We start from the raw sequence: 21,454 nt of genomic DNA, 5'->3' as shown, positions 1-21,454 counted from the left end.
CTAAAAATTCAATAAAATGGCTAAAAATGCACCAAAATACCCAAAATTGCAATATAATCACCGAAATAACATAAAAAAGATATTGCACAGTACGGTTAGCGAATACGCTATTCGTAATGGCAATAAAACATTTTTTTCAGCCAAAAAAAGAGACGATACGATAAGAAAAAAAAAAAAAAAGCCACAATGCCATGTATGTGCGTGTGCGTGTGTACAAATGGTAAATTACATGTTATGTGCGCGTGTGTGCGTGTGCACATGTGTGTAAGTGCAGTGAGTGTAAGTGACCCCCCCAATCCCCAAAAATGTATGTGTAAGTGTGTGTAAGTGTGAATCTAAGTGTGTATTACTGTAATAAGTGTGTGTTGGTGTGTTTGTGTGTGTAATTGTTGCACTAACCTGAAAAAATCGCTGGAGACTGTTGCAGGCGCTCAGGAAGACTCCCTGGAAGACATCTGCCTCGTGGTTCCTGTCTGTGTGCTGTGGGGGCGGAGATCGTCGATCCGGTGCAGGCTGCAGCAGCAGGACACGTAAGTAACACGTGCCTGCTGCTGTTTTTGGGCCCCTGGGCGATCGCGCCCCAGGGGCCACTCGATCCCCTGCTCTGCTCGTTGCCTAGGGGCAGGGGATCGAGCAGGAACGGAGCGAGCGGCTCTAACAGCCGCTCCTCCGCTTCTGAACCCGGAAGTGCTGCAGAACGTAGAATCTACGTTCTGTGGCATTTCAAGTACCTTTGCCACAGAACGTAGATTCTACGATCTGTGGCATTTAAAGGGTTAAATGGCTTCTGATAAATTTGGCCCAACTGTGTGAATGTGATAGGGACCAAAGACTGTAAGTTTCACTGCGGCAGGGACTGAAGCGAATGATGTATTATCTCTAAAGTGAGGCAGAAATGTCTGTGCTCTGTTATTCAAGGAAATTAATAACCCAACTTGTTATATTTTTATTATTATTTTTGCAGACTAGTGACATAAGCAAAAAAAAGGAAAATATGAAACTTTTCGACTGCTTCATGCTAAGAACATTTTGCGCCCCCAACTTAAGTTTAAAGAAAAGATTGACAATTCCAACACTCCTTTTGTTCCAAAGCTCTTTGTGAAGCCTAATGCACAAAAGCCTTTACCTGAAGGTAAGTTAAGACCCATTTTGCTATTGTAAAGATATCATAAAATTCTTACATAAATAAACCCTAATAATAATATACTAGCTTCTATGAACAAGTATATGTTGTAATGAAACTTTCTCATTCCTTGAACTATACTCAAGCCTCGCTTGTCAAACCACCTCTCTGCAAATAGCTGCACTGGCTACCTATATAGTCTTGCATCAAATTTAAACACCTGGCCCATACCTACAAAGCTTTCTCGTTTCTCTTCTTATATTTCTATATTTCCGCAGATGAATAGGATCAGGATACCCCTAGATCACAATGAGAGGTCGAGAGCCTGATTCAGGCACACCCCACCTTTAGCAGAGCCAACCAAAAACATTTTCAAGAGGCAAAAGAAGTCTTGTGTCTTTCCAGCCTATGAACAGCTGGGTGACATTGTTAAAGCACAATGGAAAACGCCAGACCATAGAGTCCAATTTTCCATCGCTTTACTCAAACTTATCCTTTTACTGTACAGACCTTGGTCTTCACCCCCGGCAGTGGACCCACCGGTCTCTAAATTGTCAAAGACCACCACCATTCCAATAGCCGATGCGGCTTCCTTTAACGATCCTATCGACTAATGTCTTGAGGGTTTCTGCAAGTCGATTTTTACAGCAGCAGGCGGAACTCTCCGACCTATTATTGCCACCCCATGGGTATACAGGTCAATGGAAGTTTGGGTGGAACAGGTGGCCCAACTCATGGCTCAGAAGACCCCTCCACAGACCTCTTCCTATCTCCGATAGCGGACACAAATATATATATAAATTTGCGTAGCAGTCCTGGACGCGGCTAAGCTCGTCATAAGGGCTTCGGCATAATCCATTGCAGCCAGAAGTTTCCTTTGGCTAAAAAACTGGTCAACAGATCTTACCTTGAAGTGGTCTCTGCTTGGTCTCCCATTCTCGGAAAACAACTTTTTGGTGCTGAACAGAGAAGGTAAATTCTCAAGCTACAGGAGGCAAGAGCACTTTACTTCTGCAAAACAGACCCAAGAGGACTACTTTCAAAAGGCAACCATTTTTTTTTTTTTCGTCCCTTTCGCCAAAATCAGAGCCAGAGGTCCCAACATGAAAAGCAATAAGCTCCGACCCGCCCCAGATTCCAGTCAAGGCAGAGCACTTCTTGGTCAGGAAGCAGAGCAGCACCTAAGCCTGCACAGGACAAAACAGCCTTACGCTTAAGTCACTTTCGGGAGGTGTGACGGCATAGAGTACTGGACCCCTGGGTCCTACAGATCATATCTATCTCATAGAATTCCCTCAGCTACCTCTGAGGTGATTTTCCATCTCAAGGCTCCCTACCACAGAACCCAGGCACTCAGCGTGCCAAGGGGTTCCACACGCCCTGACTGCCTCCGCGGTAGTAATGGCGGTCCCTCAAAGGTAAAGGGGCTTCGGTTTCTACTTAAACCTGTTTATAATACCCAAAAAGGATGGATCTTTTCACCTGGTGCTAGACCTAAAGGCACTAAATGACCATGTAAAGAAGCACCACTTCAAGATGGAATCCATCCAGTCAGTCCTAATGTCCCTGGACATAGAGGATTTCAGGACAGTGATCGACATCAAAGATGCATACCTGCATGTCCCTATACATCCCAACCACCACTGGTTCCTTCACTTTTTGGTGGCAGGAGAACATTGGCAATCCCTGGCACTCTCCTTCAGACTATCCTCCGCGCAAAGGGTATTCACAAAGGTCATGGCTGCGGCTCTAGAGGACCTGCGACTGCAGGGAGTGAGTGTCATACCATACCTGGATGACCAACTGGTACAGGCCTGTTCCATGGCACTGGCCGCAACTCATCTCCAGACACTAATGCTGTTAGGCTGGCAGATAAACTCCAAAAATCTCGATTCATACCTTCTCAGAGTACAGAATATTTAGCGCTTGATCTAAATTCTTCATTGGGAAGAGCCTTCCTTCCCCAATCACCTCAATGCAGGGGCTCCTGTCAGCTCTGCAGAAAACGGATCAGGTAGCTTTACGATTGCCATGAGAGTGCTAGGGACTATAGTGTCATCCTGCGATTCCATATGCGCAGCTCCACACCAGAGCCTTACAGAGCCTTACTCCAACACCAGAGGAGGAACTGAGCGAACCTAAACTGCAGGATTCCCCTATCAGAACTAGTTTGAACCTCTATCAATGGTGGCTTTGACCAACAACACTTCAGTCAGGAAAACCCTTCCCCAATCACCAGTGGACAGTCATCACAACAGATGCCAGTCTACAAGGTTGGGGAGAAGTATTGGGAGACCTAACCATACAGGGACGTTGGTCAGAGAAAGAACTACTCCCCATCAACATCCTGGAATTAAGAGCAATCTACCTGCCATTGCTTCAATGGTCAGGCAGACTTCAAGATCTACCTGTAAGAATACAGTCAGACAATGTGACAGCGTTGTCTTACATCAACCACCAAGGAGGCACAAGGAGTCAAGCTGCCCTCTCAGAGGCACAGCAAATTCTTCTGTGGGTGTAAAACACAGTACCAGCTATCTCCGCAGTTCATATCCCTGGAGTGGACAACTGGATAGCAGATTTTCTCAGCCGAGAGACCTTAGATCAGGGAGAGTGGAGCCTACACCCAGAGGTTTTTTCAACTGATTCTGGCAAGGTGGGGCACTCCGGAAGTAGACTTAATGGCATCCAGGTACAACAACAAGCTTCCGAGGTTCTTCACAAGAAGCAATGACCCTCTGGCCTTAGCAATGGACACATTGGTGGTTCCGTGGCAGTTTCACCTAGCATATGTCTTCCCACCACTGGCACTTCTGCCAAGGGTAATCAAGAAGGGTAGAAACCGTTCTAGTGGCACCCTACTGGCCACACCACACTTGGTTCGAAGAGCTCATAAGTTCATCAGTGGACGCACCATTCCACCTTCCAGACAGAATGGATCTGTTATCTCAGGGACTGATCCTCCACCCGAGTTCACCATGGCTGGCTTTAGCTGAAGCATGACACTTGCAGCCATAATCCTAGCCAGAGTTCCAAAGACGGCCATACCGACCTTACTAAGGGCCAGAAAGCCCGTCTCCGCACGCATCTATCACAGGGTATGGAGGACATTCATATACTGGTGTAAATCTAAAGCCAAGGACCCACAGTCCTGGGACGAAAGTAGCCTATTGTTATTCCTTCAGGGGGGTTTAGAAAAAAGGGCTGGCGCTCAGCTCACTGAATGTTCAGGTATCAGCCTTATCTATCCTTTTTCAGCAGCAGCTCGCAATGCTGCCCAACATCAAGACCTTCCTACAGGGAGCATTGAGGATGATTCCTCCATACCGTCATACAATCCCTCCCTGGGATCTCAATATGGTACCTTCTGTATTGCAGGAGTAACCGTTCGAGCCATTGGATCAATTCCATTACCTCTGCTGACTCTTAAAGTAGTTTTCTATTAGCCATCACTTCGGCTAGACTAGTTTCAGAACTAGCAGCTCTATCCTGTCGTCCACCATTTTTGATTTTTTACAAGGACAAGGCGGTGTTGAGACCTACCCTGGATTTCTTCCTATGGTGTCAGAGTTCCATCTTAACCAGGACCTGGTGGTTCCTTCATTTTGTCCTGAACAAAAGACAAATTTGGAACAGTTACATAAGTAGATGTGGTTCGTTCTCTCAGAACATACACCAGGGCTACCAAGAGTAGAAGGAAGCCTTAAGGCATCTAAGGCCACCAATGCAAGATGGATTAGGTCAACAATCTTGAAGGCCTATGAGGTATGAGGTAAGGCCACACCCTTCCGGGTTCAGCTCATTCTACTTCTTTACTCAGCACTTCTTGGGTGGTTCGCCTCCAGGCTTCAGCAGAACAGGTCTGTAGGGTTGCAGTGTGGTCATCCACACACACCTTTTCCAAATTCTACAAGGTGCATACATTCGCCTCAGCCGAAGCGAGCTTCGGCAGGAAAGTGTTGCAGGTGGTTATTCCCTGAACACTAGGGGTAAAAAGTCCCGCCCTCATGGGTAGCTTTGGGACGTCCCCATGGTGCCTGTGTCCCCCAATCTAGGCAAGAGAAAAATAGATTTTTGTACTTACCGTTAAATCCTTTTCTATTGTCCTACATTGGGGGACACAGGCCTTCCCTCCCTGTATTAGTTCAAGTTAATGTTGATCAGTTAATATCTTATATAATTTTTATTGTTCAAATACCAACAAGTTCAAACAGCATGTGGTTCATACCGTGCTTAGCTTGCATTGGGGAGGTGCTCCTTCTCTTCACTTGGGCAATTGGTAGGGCTCGTCATCTCTTCTTCGGTCAGAAAACTGAGGATTGAGGAGGTAGGCGGGGATGAAGCCCAGAGCAGGAGGAGGAGGAGCCACTTTAACCTTTTAGTGTCCTTTCTCCAAGCAACAGGATTTTCAACCCCATGGTGCCTGTGTCCCCCAATGTAGGACAAGAGAAAAGGATTTAACGGTAAGTACAAAAATCTATTTATTTTTATACCCTATGTCTCACTTATCCCTTGCGAGCAGGGCTTATATTACCTGCGGTATTGATTTGTACTTACCCTTAGATATATATATATATATAGCACTGCCGAGTATATTGGCTCTTTTAAATAATTGGGCTTTTTAAAGCTAATTGCCTTGTATAATTTTTCATTTAAGATTTTACATGTGTATGTAGAGTCACATTTTGATATGCTTTAATTTTATTTGTTTTATCTATCTATATTCTTTAAGCTTCATGAGTAATTCCCTCTTATTTATTAGTTCTTGTGAATAGACTAGAAAGACAGCTGAGACAAGAGGATCTAGATGTTCCTCCTGCTTTGGCAGATTTTATTCATCAGCAAAGAATGAAGATAAACGAAGAGGATATGTAAGTATAATATAGGGATTTTGCTGTCCCTGTTTCCATAGATGTTAGAAAAAATGTGCCTAATAAACCACCAGTAACTCTTAAGCTGTATAGCTATTTTTATTATGCCATTTAGTAAGGGGTATTTGTGAGTTACAGGACAAGTGAAGGCAAATTCAGTGGGGGTACCGAGGGTGTTAGGTAAGTTTTTATATTCACTGGGTGTGCCTAAGTTGTTCTGCTGCCACTGTTTGCTAAGAAGTGCACCAGCCAGGTGTCCCATCTTGAGGGCGTGTGCAGAGGGGCACGCGCAGGTTTGAATTTTTCTCTACTGCACTTTCACACTATTCAGGACAGCACATTGAGTGACACAACCTAAAATATACAAAACCTGTGAAAAGAGAACTCCAAGTGGCCAAGTGAGTCTATGCAGTTGAACAGTGAACAGGACATTTTTTTAAATGAATCATCCACAGAGCACTGTTGACCACAGTGTCCGTGCTGTCAAAGTTTACCATGTGGGACAATGATCCAGTATAGCACATCATGGCTGTAGATTATAGTAAATAATTGGTATAATTAGAAGTCTGTGGACACTGTAAGTGGCCTGGGGTCCAGTGGTTAAAGGAGTATCACATTTTACAAACTTTTCTAATAAGTCTTAGCAACTAGACAAGACTGGCTGGAGTAATTTCTTTTTTAATTTGGAAACTTAAGTTTCAACTACCTCACCCAGGCATTAGCAAAAAAAGATCAGAGATGGCCCCAGTACCTGCAAACAGCTTTGTGGAATACTTACCAAATCCATTTAGATGTCCTTGTAAGGAAAGTCTGGTAATGGTTTTCTTTATTACTGTTCATGAAGCAATTTAGTGTAGGCCGTATGTCACTTACAGGATATAATCATAAAATGGAGACTACCAGTGATTTGCAAATGGGATGCTCCCAACTTTATGAAAGGTGCATGAGGACACTTAGGGCAGATTTAGCAAAAAGTGAGATTAGAACTCGCCATAGAAAAACTCACCATTGTTAGTTTTTAAACACACTGCTATTATTCTGAACACAACTATACGTGTAAATGTTCCCTGATTTATTCAGCCGTCTGAAATAAATATTGGCATGTGACTTGAGGAAGGGCTGAATAAGTTCCAGAACGTTTGTTCTTTTAGTTAAGTTTGGAGCCTGTCCATTTTGTGATTGTGCACTGTATATGCCGGCAAGCAAGAGGCCAGGGGGGATCTTAAAGAATGCCACTATTTATTGTTTTGCTTAGTGTATTTCAGTTACTACACACTAGCCATGCTTTTGTTAAGGTTCTGCCATCCCTATCAGTATGAATTGGATCACTTTGTACCATTGGAGTCATCAATGGAGAAGATATTCAGGTGAGACCACAAAAAAGGCAGCCTGTTATTTGTGTAACTGATGAGAAATTTGATTCCAATCATTCTAAACTATTAGCATGTCAACAGGGTTTCCTGTCTCTGCAAGATGTCCCATGTAAGTTTGTGATGAAGCTGGAGGACTTAGTGGCACTCAATGAGAAACTGCTACAGTGTGCAGAGTTTGCAGTGGATCTGGAAGTAAGTCTGGTGGATTTTTTTTAAGAATGTTTATGTATTAAGCTATGTGTAGAACTTTTTTTTTTTTTTTTTTAAATATGAATAACCAATCTTTCTTTACTGAAAGCATCATTCCTACAGAAGCTTCCTAGGTCTTACATGCCTGATGCAAATTAGCACTCGAACAGAGGATTATATTATTGATGTGCTGGAATTAAGGAGCAACTTGTACATTTTGAATGAGAGCTTCACTGATCCCTCTATTATTAAGGTCTGTAAAATGTTCTTTTCCCTGTGCAACTCAGGAACCTGCTTAAAGGTACCTTATAACTTCTTGTTGAAATGTTGTTTTAGGTATTTCATGGAGCTGATTCAGATATATAGTGGCTTCAGAAGGACTTTGGCTTATACATAGTAAACATGTTTGACACACATCAAGCAGCAAGAATTCTTAATCTCGGTCAACACTCACTTGACCACCTTCTTAGGTTGTATTGCAATGTGGAGTCAGACAAATGATACCAGCTTGCTGACTGGAGAATTCGGTGAGTTCTAGCATAGATTATTGCTTTTATGTAGCTTGAGCTTTATTTAAAGTATTACCAGCTATTAAAACTTGTATGCAATTTTCAGCCCTTTGCCTGAAGAAATGATTGCATATGTTGCATATGCTAGAGTAGATACGCACTACTTGCTTTACATATATGACAAAATGCGGATAGCACTACTAGATGCAGCCAATGGGCAGCAGAACCTTCTCCAATTGGTATGGCAGAGGAGTAAGGATATTTGTCTGAAGGTAAGACACTTTCTTAAATGCAACTTTACAAAAGCATATTTGGAGGATATCATGCCTCAATGTGTATTTTCTACAGAAATTCAGAAAGTCAATATTCACAGAGGGCTCATACCTAGATCTATACCAGAAGCAAAAGAAACACCTTAACACACAGCAAATGACTGCCTTCAAGCTCCTTTTTGCGTGGAGAGATAAAATAGCTCGACAGGAAGATGAGAGCACTGGGTAAAGATATATGTTAATGTGTTCATAGAATGTAAGTGTCAAAGCTGCTGAATTGTAGTACAAAATATCAGTGTTTTTTGTTTAACAGTTATGCATTATTTTTAATATTGCAGTTATGTGTTACCAAATCACATGTTGCTGAAGATATCAGAAGAACTACCCAAGTAAGTGCTTCGCAGATTGTCTGATGGTAATTGGTTAATTTCCCAATAGATTTATTTCTAAAATGGAAACATTTTGCCTTTACATTAAATAGCAACCTACCCATTTTTTTCCTTTTCTACGGTACTGTTTGTTCCAAATATTAGTGACCAACACCAACAAAAACTCTATGAATGGTTTTCATTAAGACTTTTTGTATGTTTCATTTTAGGGAGCCACAAGGAATAATTGCTTGCTGCAATCCAGTACCTCCACTTGTGCGACAACAAATCAATGAATTGTATCTTCTTATTCAGCAGGCACGTGAGACCTCACTTCTAAAGGTATGTTATTACATCTGGCTACTGTACTCCCTGTTCAAACCATCTACTGTTTCAGTTAATTTTTAGTATGTTATATAATGGATTATTCTAAGCAACCTTTCACTCAGCCTTCATTTTCTCTTTGTTATAGTTTTTTAATTATTTACTTTTTTCTGGTTCTTTCCAGCTTTCATATGGGAGTCACTGACCCCATCTAAAAACAAATGCTCTGTAAGGTGTTTTTTTTTTTTTAAGTTTTTTTATTTTTGTTTTAAATGTAAACATTTACAAAACCAACAGAAAACAGAGGAAAGAAGAGAGAGGGTAGAGAGGGGAGGTGAAATAAGGGTACACGTCGTCCTATACATATGAGTTTAGATGTACTTAGTTTGAATATTTAGCCAGATACCCCAAATAGCTTAAAAATTTCCTGGGCAACCTCTAGCCAGATAGGTCAGTTTCTGGTTTGAGAGAGAGTCCTTTATCAGTTTTTGCCAATGCTGTATTGACGGGGGGTTGAGGGATTTCCAATGCATTAATATGGCTTTTTTGGCATAGTATAGGAGCTGTAGGTAATACATTCTGGAGTAGGGGTGAAGCTGCAGATCCCTGTTAACCCCAACAGACAGAGTTCTGGTGAGCGAATGTTAGGTAATGCAAGCTTTTTATTTAAGTTTTGAAGTATTGCACCACAGAATCTCTGGGTTACCGGACAGGACCAAAATATAAGGAACATATTGCCAGTTTCAACTCTGCATTTGGGGTATTGATCTGATAATGTTAAATACATTTTAAGACTCTGTTTACGAATTTTATTTGTATGAACCTGTCCCTCATAGAGATGGATAGTTCCACGACAAGTTTAAGAGCATACTTCCATTTTTCATCATCCAGGTCGAGGATATCTCTTTGCCATTTGTCCATAACTCTATCAAGAGGAGAAGGGCCGGTGGTGGACCATATAGTATATAACCAGGATAGGGGTTTTGCCAGGTCTAGCCTGTATAAATAGGTCTCAAGTGTTGTCGCCTCTAGGTTTACAGGTCTTGCTGGAAGCTGTACATCGAAAGCGTGGCGTACTTGCAAATACCTTAATAGTATATGTGGGTGTGGGTTCTTAATAGCCTATCTGGGTGGGGGTTAACTTCCTGTCGTATTGTGGCATATGTTTTGCATTCTTCCTTTAGAGACAATATCTCCAAGAGTTTTATCCACAGCTGTGCCCATCTGGCAATGTCTGGGAGTGAGTGAAAGTGGGAGAGGTAAGTATTGCCGCACAGTGGAGTATGCGGGGACCAGGCTGTAGAGGCGCCTCTGGTACAAGTCTTTCAGAAATCTCAAAAATTAGTCACAGTATGCAGGTGACATAATTGGATGAGACACTTTGGTAGTGCAGTTTAGCAAGAGCCTCAAGGGAGCCTATTACCACAGCCTCTAAGACCATTGCTGAGTTAGTCAAGTCAGGAACTAACCACCAATGGGCATACACCAGCTGGGCAGCAAGAAAATAAAATGTAAGATTTGGTAATGCTAGACCTCCTCCAAGGGAAAGTGCCTGTAATACCCTAAAATTTAATCTTGGGTGTTCCCCTGGCCACAGGGAGCCCCTAATTATTTTATCAACTCCAGTGAACCATTGAGCTTGGGGGGGTTATGGGAGAATTATGGAGAACATATGTAAATTTGGGAAGAAAAAACTTTTTGAACATGTTAATTTTGCCTGGAAAAGAAAGTGGTAGGTCTTGCCATATTGAAACTTTGTCACTCACTACTGGATCCAAATTTAGCTGGTCATATCTGTGGAGATCCTTGTGGATTACTATGCTCAGATATTTAAATGAGTTACTACTCTGTAGCAGGGTATTCGGTGTGCCCAAAGGGAGGGGGTCTATGGGAAACACAACCGATTTAGAGAGATTGATTTTCAGACCTGAGTATTGGCCAAACTCAGAGGCAGTTGCTGCGAAGGCCATAGAGTAACACGAGTACTTTCAAAGCTGGGGGTTCCACCATCTCCAGATATCTAACAAGCCTGTGGTTTCAACCCAGCAGGCAAAGTTTTTGTATTGTGGATAGAAGGCTGTGACCTATCTAGGGCTGAGTCCAGAATAAGATTAAAATCTCCTGCCCACAGTATAGGGTAGTTGCCCATTTCAGCTACTTTTCGTAGGATCTCATTTAGTATCTGGATATCTGCGGGAGGGGGTAGATCTACATTAACAATTGTATATGTGATGCTGGCAATTTGGGCTTTCAAGATTAGATATCTACCTCCACTATCAGAAGTTAGTGCCTCAAAATGGAGTAATATTATATCTGTCCCGGATTTCTTGGCCGTGTCCCATACCACTGCTCTTTTAATCTTGTTGTTAATTCCACGCACGTTCCAGGATAATAATTTAAAATTATGAGGAGCCATTTTAATTTTTAGGGTACATTGGGATCCTTTGGGCCAAAACGGCTCCAAGGGGCTTATAATCCCACACCAAAAGATGGTTTTAGCAGGTAATATTAGAGCATGTTTTGGTTCTCGTGGCCTATTGGGGCTCTTTATTATTCAGTATTTTTATTTTTTGTATATACAGGTAGGTGAGTTAAAATGTGGTTCTGTCCACACCAAAAACTGAGAGAAGAGGCTCTGGCATAAAATCTATTCATAAAATCAATCATGGTTCTTTGGCTCAGTAACAAATTAATTGCTTTGAATATGCAATTAGTTAAAAATGTCAGTCCTTTAGGTTATTCCTTCCAAAAAATCCAAACGAATATATATACTTCCAGGGAAATATATCAGCGCCTGTGGCAACAGAAATTAGGAACCAACATAGCGTAATACGTTCACTCAAAATGAGGGGTATCACCAAGTGCTTTAAACTGACTTATTATGGAAGTGCTCCCCTTTCTCTAATATGCATCTAGTTAGAGAAAACAAATACTCTAGGGGTGCAGATAAAGAGTAAAGATTGTTCTCCAGTGTGGCAATTAGTTGCGTGTTTCAAATCTGGAACACCTCCACCCTTTGGGTAAAATGCCTACTTACAAACCACTATCGTGGTAAAGCATGTCCATTAAATCCTCCTGTGCGATCCTTGTTTGACCTCGCACCCTCTGTAGACTCCAGAGCAAGGATAAAAGTCGGAAATAGTATAATACCGTTTTATTTAAAATGGCTTCTTAAAAACAACAATAAATACACTCACATTTCTTTCCCTTAGTGTAATCGCATTCAGTCCAATTTCTGAAGCTGAAAAGTCCCAGAGGATAGTGTTTGCTGGCCGGATTCAGACCTCCTCGTGGTGCTTGTAGTGGACCGATGTGCATTCACCTTCACCTAACGCGTTTCGCTGTTGCTCACAGCTTCATCAGAGGCATAATTACTAAAATCCATGTCGCTCTTTTTTTAAAAACCCCTTCCGGTCGGTTGTCTCGGAAACCGTTCATGTTCCTGATTTCCACGTTCCACCTTGTGCATTCCAGTGCGCTTACTTCCTGTTTTGCGCAACTTCCGTGTAGGTCCTTCTCTGCTTCACGGGTTGCCTTGGGAATTCTGCATTTTTCTTATACAACAGGGGGCTTTCTACAATCGTTGTGGCTCATCGATTCTCCCTCTTTGATTATAGTGGGCCAGATTGGCTATTCAGAACCAGTTATACATCACTATACACATTATACAGGGGTTGATTACATACATTCGTGAGAGTTGTAGTTCACCTACCGGATCAAAATTTCAAATACATGGTGCTATTTGATCTCTTTAAACACTGCAGAGCATATTGGCACTATTTAAAAATATAAAAATATATAGTAAATAAAGTACCCCTTATTGTAAAATATAAGGATTTTATAAGTTATCGAGGAGTTCCATGACCATATAAAAGCACGAGGCCGAAGGGGTACTTTATCTATTATGATACACAAGTTTTAGAGACAAAAATGACATCACTAAGCTCTGTTTATAACTGATGACATCACTAAGCCGTTTATAAGGATATAATTTACAGGATAGTCATGGCTTTTGCGTGTTATATAAAATTAATTTATATATGCCTACTGGAACTTATCAAAAAACACATCTTTCCTGAGACCTGTACTCTACATGACTTGAAATGCTTTTCAACTTTGACCATTTCTGGGATTTATTTGCATTCTTTTGCTGTTTCATATTGCATCAGTTTCTAGCGATGAACATATCACATGTTAATGCTGTATAAAGGTCTGTTTTCAGTTAATAAACTGTTATTTGTACCAGTCTTGCAGAATTGATTGCAAATATATTCTGTTCTGGTACCATAATAGAGCTATAAATGTTTTTAGCACAACTCTTATTCTTTTCCCTCCTATAGTCAGAAATAGGCAGTGCAAAGAAGAAAGTGCCCATGGCAAATCCTAAGGTAAGATATTGCAGTGTATCAGTATACCAGACAGTTACAAAAGAATGAAGACAATGAATGACTTGCTTTTCTTGTCTTACTCAGAGAATGGAGAATTTGCTTTTTGGCCCTCATGACACATCTTTAAAGTTTGCTGATAAAAATCACCATTACAGTGGAACAGGTAATTAAAACTGTACTTAAACACTTGGCACACAATTGTGTGAAACTGCTTTTCTCTGCAGGCTGAGAACCTTCTGCTCCTGCTCTGCCTGCACTGGGAAGCATTGGATACAGGGAGATGCAGCTGATTTCAGTTCTAAATTGCATTTCGAGCTGAAAACTGCCCTGCCTACAGAAGAAAAGGGGAGCAGCTGGGCAATGGATTCGCCACCTTTGGAGAATCCATAACGTCTGGCCCTAGCCTAAAGCATCAGATAGTAATTGTACGGCCCTCTTATTTATTTATAGTGATCATGTACCCCCTTACATGCCTCTTCTCCAGTGTAAACATTCCCAGTTTGACCAGTTTTTCTTCATAAATATTGTGTTTATACTGTTTAACCTTTTTTTCAGTAATATGCTGTCTGGGCACTGGAAAACAAAACTGCACTCTATATTTTAGATTAGACAATTAAGAGATTAAAAAAAAAAAAAAAAGTCCCAAAAAGTGATTCACAAAACTCACCAGGTGCACCCCTCTGAGCTTTCAGCTAGGGGAGCAGATCCAAACATATTGATAAATAGCAGGCACTTAAAAAGCAAACAGGCATGTAAGAAACAATAGTTATTCATTCAGGTACTCTTAAGGGTAAGGTCACACTGAGCGTTTCGGGGGGAGATTGTCGCCTGGTGACTAATCGCCTCGTCTTTGCGGCGACCAGTCTCCCCGAACACCTTTACCTCACTCTTGCGCTGTCTAGAATGAAAAATCACTGGCACTAAGCACACACAGCGATTCGTTTTCCGGAAAATAGATCACCGCTTGAGCTTGGCGCCGGCGATTTTTCATTTTAGCCAGCGCAAGAGGGAAGGAGTTCAGGGAAATTGGTCGCTGCAAAGACGAGGCGATTAGTCGCCAGACGACTAAATCTCCCCGAAACGCTCAGTGGGACCTTACCTTAAAGGTAGCCTTATGTGTTTTTTGTTCAACAAACACTTACGCATAGGCTAATCCTGTGATCACAGCACAACATATTTAAATTAATAAACACCAATAGAAATCTAAATTACAACTACCAGTCCCAAAGATGGGAAAGGGCTGTATACACAAAGCATTTGTCAAAGGCTGCCCTTCAAAAAGACCCCTAGGCTTAGAAAATAACCTTTTTTTCATTTCTATCATAATATTATGTTTAAATGCTATTTATAATCTTGCCATAAAAGTATTTGCCTGATGGTTTTACATTACCTTTTTTACCCCTGTGTTTCTCTATGAGGGGGCTGCCATATTTGTGCCGAAGTAGTCCGTTGGCATTATAAACTCTGACAGGTTAAGAAGGGACAGTCAGTTTGGCAAAACAGTCAGGTTCTAGGAACTTCAAGTAACAATTACTTAAAGAAGAACTATCAGCAGGCAACATGACCTATAGGTAACTTTTAATGCAGATTAATAGTTTGAAAAGAAAATGTTTAATGTCAGTATCACTTTAAAGACAAATTAGAATAGAAACAAACTTTAATCAGACACACACAAAATATAAAGAACATGGGTAACTTGTGATCAAAGTAAAATAAAATTAAGTAAAATAAATTGGTGATGAGAAGCTTCAAAGTTACAATAAATGGCTAGAGCTGTATAAGGTATTATTTATAAATAACACAATACAATGTATTCATTGTTCATACTAAATGGAAACCTGGTAGCCAGTACAAAAATCCATTTGGCTTTGCCATGAAGCAATCTCTTTACTATATCACTCCCTCTCTGAAACTGTACCACATATGGTGAAGGCATTAAGATTACCACATGTAAGTGTCCTAGTCTGACCCACATACCTCATTTCTTACATGAGATTAATTGCTACAAGTGCTGCAATGTATATGTCATCTGATCAGAAAGGCTTTACCTTCACTCACTTTTTGGTGAGGTAATATATTAGTATGACATGCTTAAAAGAGCCTTTTTATTCCTACCATGTATGTTCCTTATGGGTCTGTATCATACTGGGGAGCAATATATTTCTCCAGATCATAAATTTTATGAAAATCGAATCATCTAATATAGGGTCCGTCTTGAGGATAGCCAAGTTTCACTTGATAATGTTAAATATGTTGGAATACTGGCAGCTTTAAGGATCTGTAGGATTGTAGGATCAGGTGGTGGACCCCTGCCTTTCTTATACAGACTTGAGACCAGTTTTGTTTTATATTTAATAAATAATGTGTCTCCTGGAGTCTGAAAAGCCTGAGTCAGAATAGGCATTGATTACCCTCGTGCTAATAGCCTGTCCCTGGGATCACTTGACAAAATCATTGGAATTTGAACATTTGTGTCTTAAGTCTCAGGAATGGGCTTGTAAGTATATTACATACCAAATGCAATCGTGATGCACATGCCAAACGGTCAGAAGTGCCCAATTTGACTGCAAGGGTCAGAATGAAGTGAATTTTTCAATATCATATTTAAAAGTTCATCTTTCCCTTGGGGAGGGAAGTACAATAATACTGCTGTAGTCTAATACTAAACCCCTAATAAATCACAGCTTACAGTGCAGCAGTTGATGAAGAAAAAATATGTACAGTATTGATCACTGTGTGTGTGTTTTAACAGGGCTGCAGCTTTCAGAGGGAAGTCTGTTTACTGATGAAGAGCCAGCTGTTCCTGTACCTATGAATCCTGCATACATACTCTCCAGATCCAGCATTACAATGTTTAATGTAAGTCTATTCCTGCAGGGCTTAAAATAAAACAACTTCTCTATTGATTAATATGTGTATGCTGTTACATATAGGCCATTTTGGTTGTGTTCAGCTCTGACTTAAAGAAAAAATAGTTTAATTATTTAAATGAGATTTAAACTTAGCTCTTCTTATATTTCCTACAGAAGTAAAAATGGGTGTGTATAACTATATAAATGTGCATTTATTGTAGATCAGTCTTTTGACCCCCATAGGTATCTTTGCTAATAAAATCATTATAAACAATTTGAATTAACTATGCAAGGGTCTGCAGCATTTTATTTTTACTTCTCAACTGCCTAATGTAGGGTTTTAAAGGTGAAGAGATTCCATCAAAGAGCTGGTCTGTTTCGCAACAGAAGGCAAGAACTATTTTGGAGGCCTTTGAGAACCCATTCAAAATGGTAAATTATTAAATTCTTCCATTACAGTATACTGATCTATATAAGCGCTAGCCCTCATTCAAAGTAATCTATTTTTATTTTTAACTCTGTTCTTGTATAGTTTTTGCCATCTGAGGATCGCCGTGCTCATTTGTCACAAGCAGCTAAACTGGACCCCAATACAAAAATGTTTGAAGTGCGTACATTCTAAATTAAGAAAATCATATTTTGTGCATTCGTAAAATGTCTTATGTTAAGCCTACCTTACTTTTAAATACTTTATAGATCAGTAAGCAATGGAAGCTTGTAAGTCTGGCACAGCAAGAAAAAGAAGCAAAAGACAAAGAAAATGCCAGAAGAAAGAAAAGGGAAGAAAAGGGTAAATTTATTTTAATGATTGTGTTGATACATCTGCAGTATTTATGAATGGTAGCTAACATTCTCACTCGTTTCTCATTTGCTTTTTCATGCAACAGCTGCTCGGGAGCAATCTAAAAGGGATTTTAAGAGCAGTTTAGAAAATCTGAAATCTGTCCGTGAGCAAGCAAAGGTGAGAAAAGTATAATTTTAGCTAAACAGCACCTAGTGATCATTATTTTAAGCCTAAATGAAAAGTATATCCCATACTCTGATTACAGCTGATTGTACTGTTTGCACATATGCTAGTGGTAAGTAAGGTTGAAAAAAGACACATGTCCATCAAGTTCAACCACTTAATTATTTTTTAACTGGCTTAACTGCTAGTTGATTCAGAGGAAGGCAAAACACCCCATCTGAAGCCTCTCCAATTTGCCTCAGAGGGGGGAAAAAATCCTTCCTGGCTCCAAAATGGCAATCTGATTAGTCCCTGGATCAACTTGTACTATGAGCCATCTTCCATAACCCTGTATTCCTTCACTTGCCTTCTTAAAGCTATCTAATGTATCAGCCTGTACAACTGATTCAGGGAGAGAATGCCATATCTTTACAGCTCTCACTGTAAAAAAAACCCTTCTGAATATTTAGACGGAACCTCTTTCCTTCTAATCGGAATGGGTGACCTTGTGTTAGCTGGAAAGAACTACTAGTAAATAAAGCATTAGAGAGATTATTATATGATCCCCTTATATTCTGGGTGGGCCTTACCAGTGCTCTATATCAACATCAGTTCAGCTTGCAGTTCAGCAGTAAAGCGTGACTGAAGCATTTTAGAGCATCAGTCACATGGCTTAGGGAACTTGGGAAATGAAGTTAATGGCTTGCCTCATGTTACCAAATTTGAGAAGACCATTCACAATCAGAAGCAAAATGTTACCACTGTGTTTTTAATAAAGCATTTAAATAAAATAGTTAACTTTGTGCAGGATAGAATTATTTAAATTTACTTTAAATAATTTGTGTTCCTGTAAAGTTCTCTCCCCTCCTACCACTCTGTTTTTAAAAATTGTACAGTTATTTTGCATTATGTCATTGAAATAAGACCGTTGTTTTTATATTTAATTTTCTTAAGCAACTCTTCAGCTAGTTTCCTACCACTAAATATCAACTATTTCTCACAATGAATTGCTAGTAATCAGATACAAATTCTGACTGCTGAATGAATGATCAAATTCTTTGTACCTGTGGGGTCTCTTAGGTAGTCTGGGTATGCTTGGAAACTCTGCACTCCCCTGATTATTTGGATTCCTTGAGTTTATGGTACTATGTACTTGTAATGTAATCCTTGTGCTGAACACTGGCATCATTTTCTTTATTTTTAGGCTTCATTTTTGTTCTGGCATGCAAGCAAAAAATGAATGCAGCATCTGTAGGTTATTTACAGTTTGTTGAAGTATTATTCCTTTTATACTCTCCAACTGTTAAGGATAAAGAATCCAACAAAAAACGGGAAAGTGTATCTAGTGACCCAGGGTCAGAAACAATGAAATCTGACAAGAAGCGCATGAAACAGTCTGAAGAAAAGCAGAAGCCTGTTTCTCATACACCATTTACCCCTTTTGATTATAGCAAGTCAGACTTCAAAATGTTTGCAGGTGTGTTTGTCTTGCAGTGAAGGAAAGCCATTAATTTACCAGTCAATACTGCCTTGAGTAAAACTAAATTAATTTACTTTTGCCTGAAAGCAAGCCTAGTGTTATGTAAGGTTCTGTAGTTTTACACGATGGTAGCTTTCTAGAACTAGAATCAAAAATATATTTTTAATATTTTTAAATTTAAAAATTATTTAATTTAAAATTGAGCACTCCTAATCATTTATTTTCTATGATAACAAATCTTTACTTGTCATTTAAAGGCAGCAGTAATCTGAAAAGTCAGTCTGAGTTTGATCCCGATAAGCAGACACATAAAGAGAAGGTAAGTGATCATGCTAACCGGAAGATTGACATCTAGCTCTTATTACTGTGAGCTTCCACTACAGAATATGGTAATGTTAAAGTGTATATAGTGCAATGCAAAAAGTATTCATAATCTTGATCAGTTGACTCATTTTACTAAATAAGAGTAAGGGCCCAGCAGAATTTTCAGGCCACAAGCACTCGGTTTAACTGTAGTGCAGCTACACAAAGAACAGATGGGAGCAGATCTGCTTTTCTCTTGACTAGGGGAGGGGGCAGGCACCATGGGGGGTTGAAGATACTGTAGCTTGAGAACAGACACTAACATGTTAAAAGTGACTCCTGCTCAAGGCTTCATGCCCTGCTTCCTCCTTTAAAACCTCCTTTTCTTTTTATATAAAGTAAATGGTCAGAACTACAGTTCAATATCACATTGGGAAAGTACATTGATCTCGGAGTCTCTACATACCTACCAAGTTTTTAAAACCCTTCCTGCTCCTAGGAGGACTGCAGGCAAGCTCTAACTTCCCTAAGGCTGTTCATTTCCTCTCTCTGGAGTTCTACATCAGCCTATAATGATTAATTACTGAGAAAAGTAAGGACCCCCATGCCTACCTGGACCCGTGTGTATGCTACCTTTGGCTATATCACCAAGTGATGATCACCAACTGCCACGTTTGCATCAACTCATAGTACATTAGGTTCCACTACAACTATGACTTCAGCTTTAAACTGATGAAGCCACTTTCACTGCTCCGTTTTGCTACTGCCGACACCATGAGAGTGCAGTTTTGCCATCTTATCTGCTTGCAGAGAACTTTAGTATAGAAAGGGCACAAACACCAAATATTCCTTAATCCAGTGCCATCCTGAAATCTGGGCAAGTAACTTCATGAGAAAGGGAGTTTATACACACGTGTGTGTGTGTATGTATGTGTATAAGTGTATTTATTTATATCTTATATTTAGAAAGTATATTTCCATGAGAGAAAGTTACAATATTTCCCCTTTAAGTTTTTTTTTTTTTTAGATTCATTGCCTACCAGCTTTTGAAGGAAGTTTGATCAATTTTCCCTCCTAGTTATATAATTATATTTGTCTCTTGCTGGCTCTATATAAATGTATTATAATGATCATGATGATGTAGCATACCAGTTTGGTAACAAATGTATTGTTGCACCTTGTATATTTTGCAGCAGAAAAATGCGTCAACCAGGAAAGGACACCAATTGATGGGAAATAAAAGCATGTCTTTTGTAGCAACAAAGTCAGACCGGTATGTAAAACATTTTAATCAGAAAATGTCTTGTAAATTGTTGATCGCTACACTTTGGAGGAAGCATTTCTTTAAAATGCAATTTATAATGAAGGTTTGGTTTGAGTTAAACCATTGTTGCCATTGTTTCTATAGGTTGAACGTGTAATGCTAATCTTATGCAGAAATAGGAAATTAGAGACCACACGTTTGTTTTTTGTTTTTTCAATTGCCACAATCTGCCTCTTACATCTATACTTGACATTTCTGCAGGCAATCGCTCTATGAAAACCAAGGCTGTGTGTTGGAATAGTGTTTATTTTTCTTATTTTAAGATTAAGATATATAACTCCTATACAAATAGTCAGCCAACACTCACCACTTAAATTCTTATATGTAGCGACCAGGTGCATGTTGAATGGTGTCCACTTCCATCAACTTCAGTATCCCAAAATCGTAGTAGACAGTACCAGTCTTGAAAATTGTTTAAAAAAGCCTTTATTGTTACTTCATGGCTTTATCATCTGAACAAATTCAACAATGTTTCAAGCCACATGGCCCTTTATCAAGTTCGACTTGATAAAGAGATATATAACTCCTATAGCAAATTGTGGGGTTTTGACACTAGTGTTGTCTGCATATGGAATTCTGACAGGAGGACATATACTCAAAAAAATCTTTGTTTGCTCCAGGCTTTAAAAAATATGAGCTTCCAATATATGAACTTCAATAAAATTTCCATTCTACGCTTTACTTTAAGTTAATCCAAATCATAATATAGCTTTCTCTGTTTCCGAGTGGCTTTCGACATAGTTGGCCCAAGAGATAGAAGCAAGATCCTACTTGGAGGAAGAAGAGCTCCTTGGAATCTTTTTTTTTTGCTTATGTTTTTATTAAAGTTTTACGGGGGAATGTAATAAAAATCGCTAACGGAAAAACTATTCGCAATGCGAAAAGTTATGCCTTTGCGCGAACAAATTTTGCTTTGTGCGAATTTAATATAGCTTTTGCGAGCCCAGAAACTGTTTAGCGACCACTTCCGACAGTGAAAGACCGTTTGCGAATTTTATAGTTTGCGCCAATGCGCAGTCAATGTAATAAAACTTCTTACTGAAAAAGTCGTTATGTTTGCTCCAAAAGATTACGACACCTTCAAGCACTTCTTATGAGTGCGCAATTAAAATTCGCAATGCTCAATTAAAAT

The 21,454-nt window shown here is 39.9% G+C and overlaps 1 pseudogene; it reads left to right on the top strand.

Annotated features, from left to right (window-relative positions):
* Nucleotides 1-21,172, top strand: part of LOC108697516 — a 48,455-nt pseudogene extending 27,283 nt beyond the window's left edge.
* The last annotated feature ends 282 nt before the right edge of the window (nucleotides 21,173-21,454 follow it).

Source organism: Xenopus laevis, chromosome 7S, assembly GCF_017654675.1.
Source record: "Xenopus laevis strain J_2021 chromosome 7S, Xenopus_laevis_v10.1, whole genome shotgun sequence".
In the NCBI taxonomy this organism is placed as follows: domain Eukaryota; kingdom Metazoa; phylum Chordata; class Amphibia; order Anura; family Pipidae; genus Xenopus; species Xenopus laevis.
This window is presented reverse-complemented; position numbering and strand designations above follow the sequence as displayed.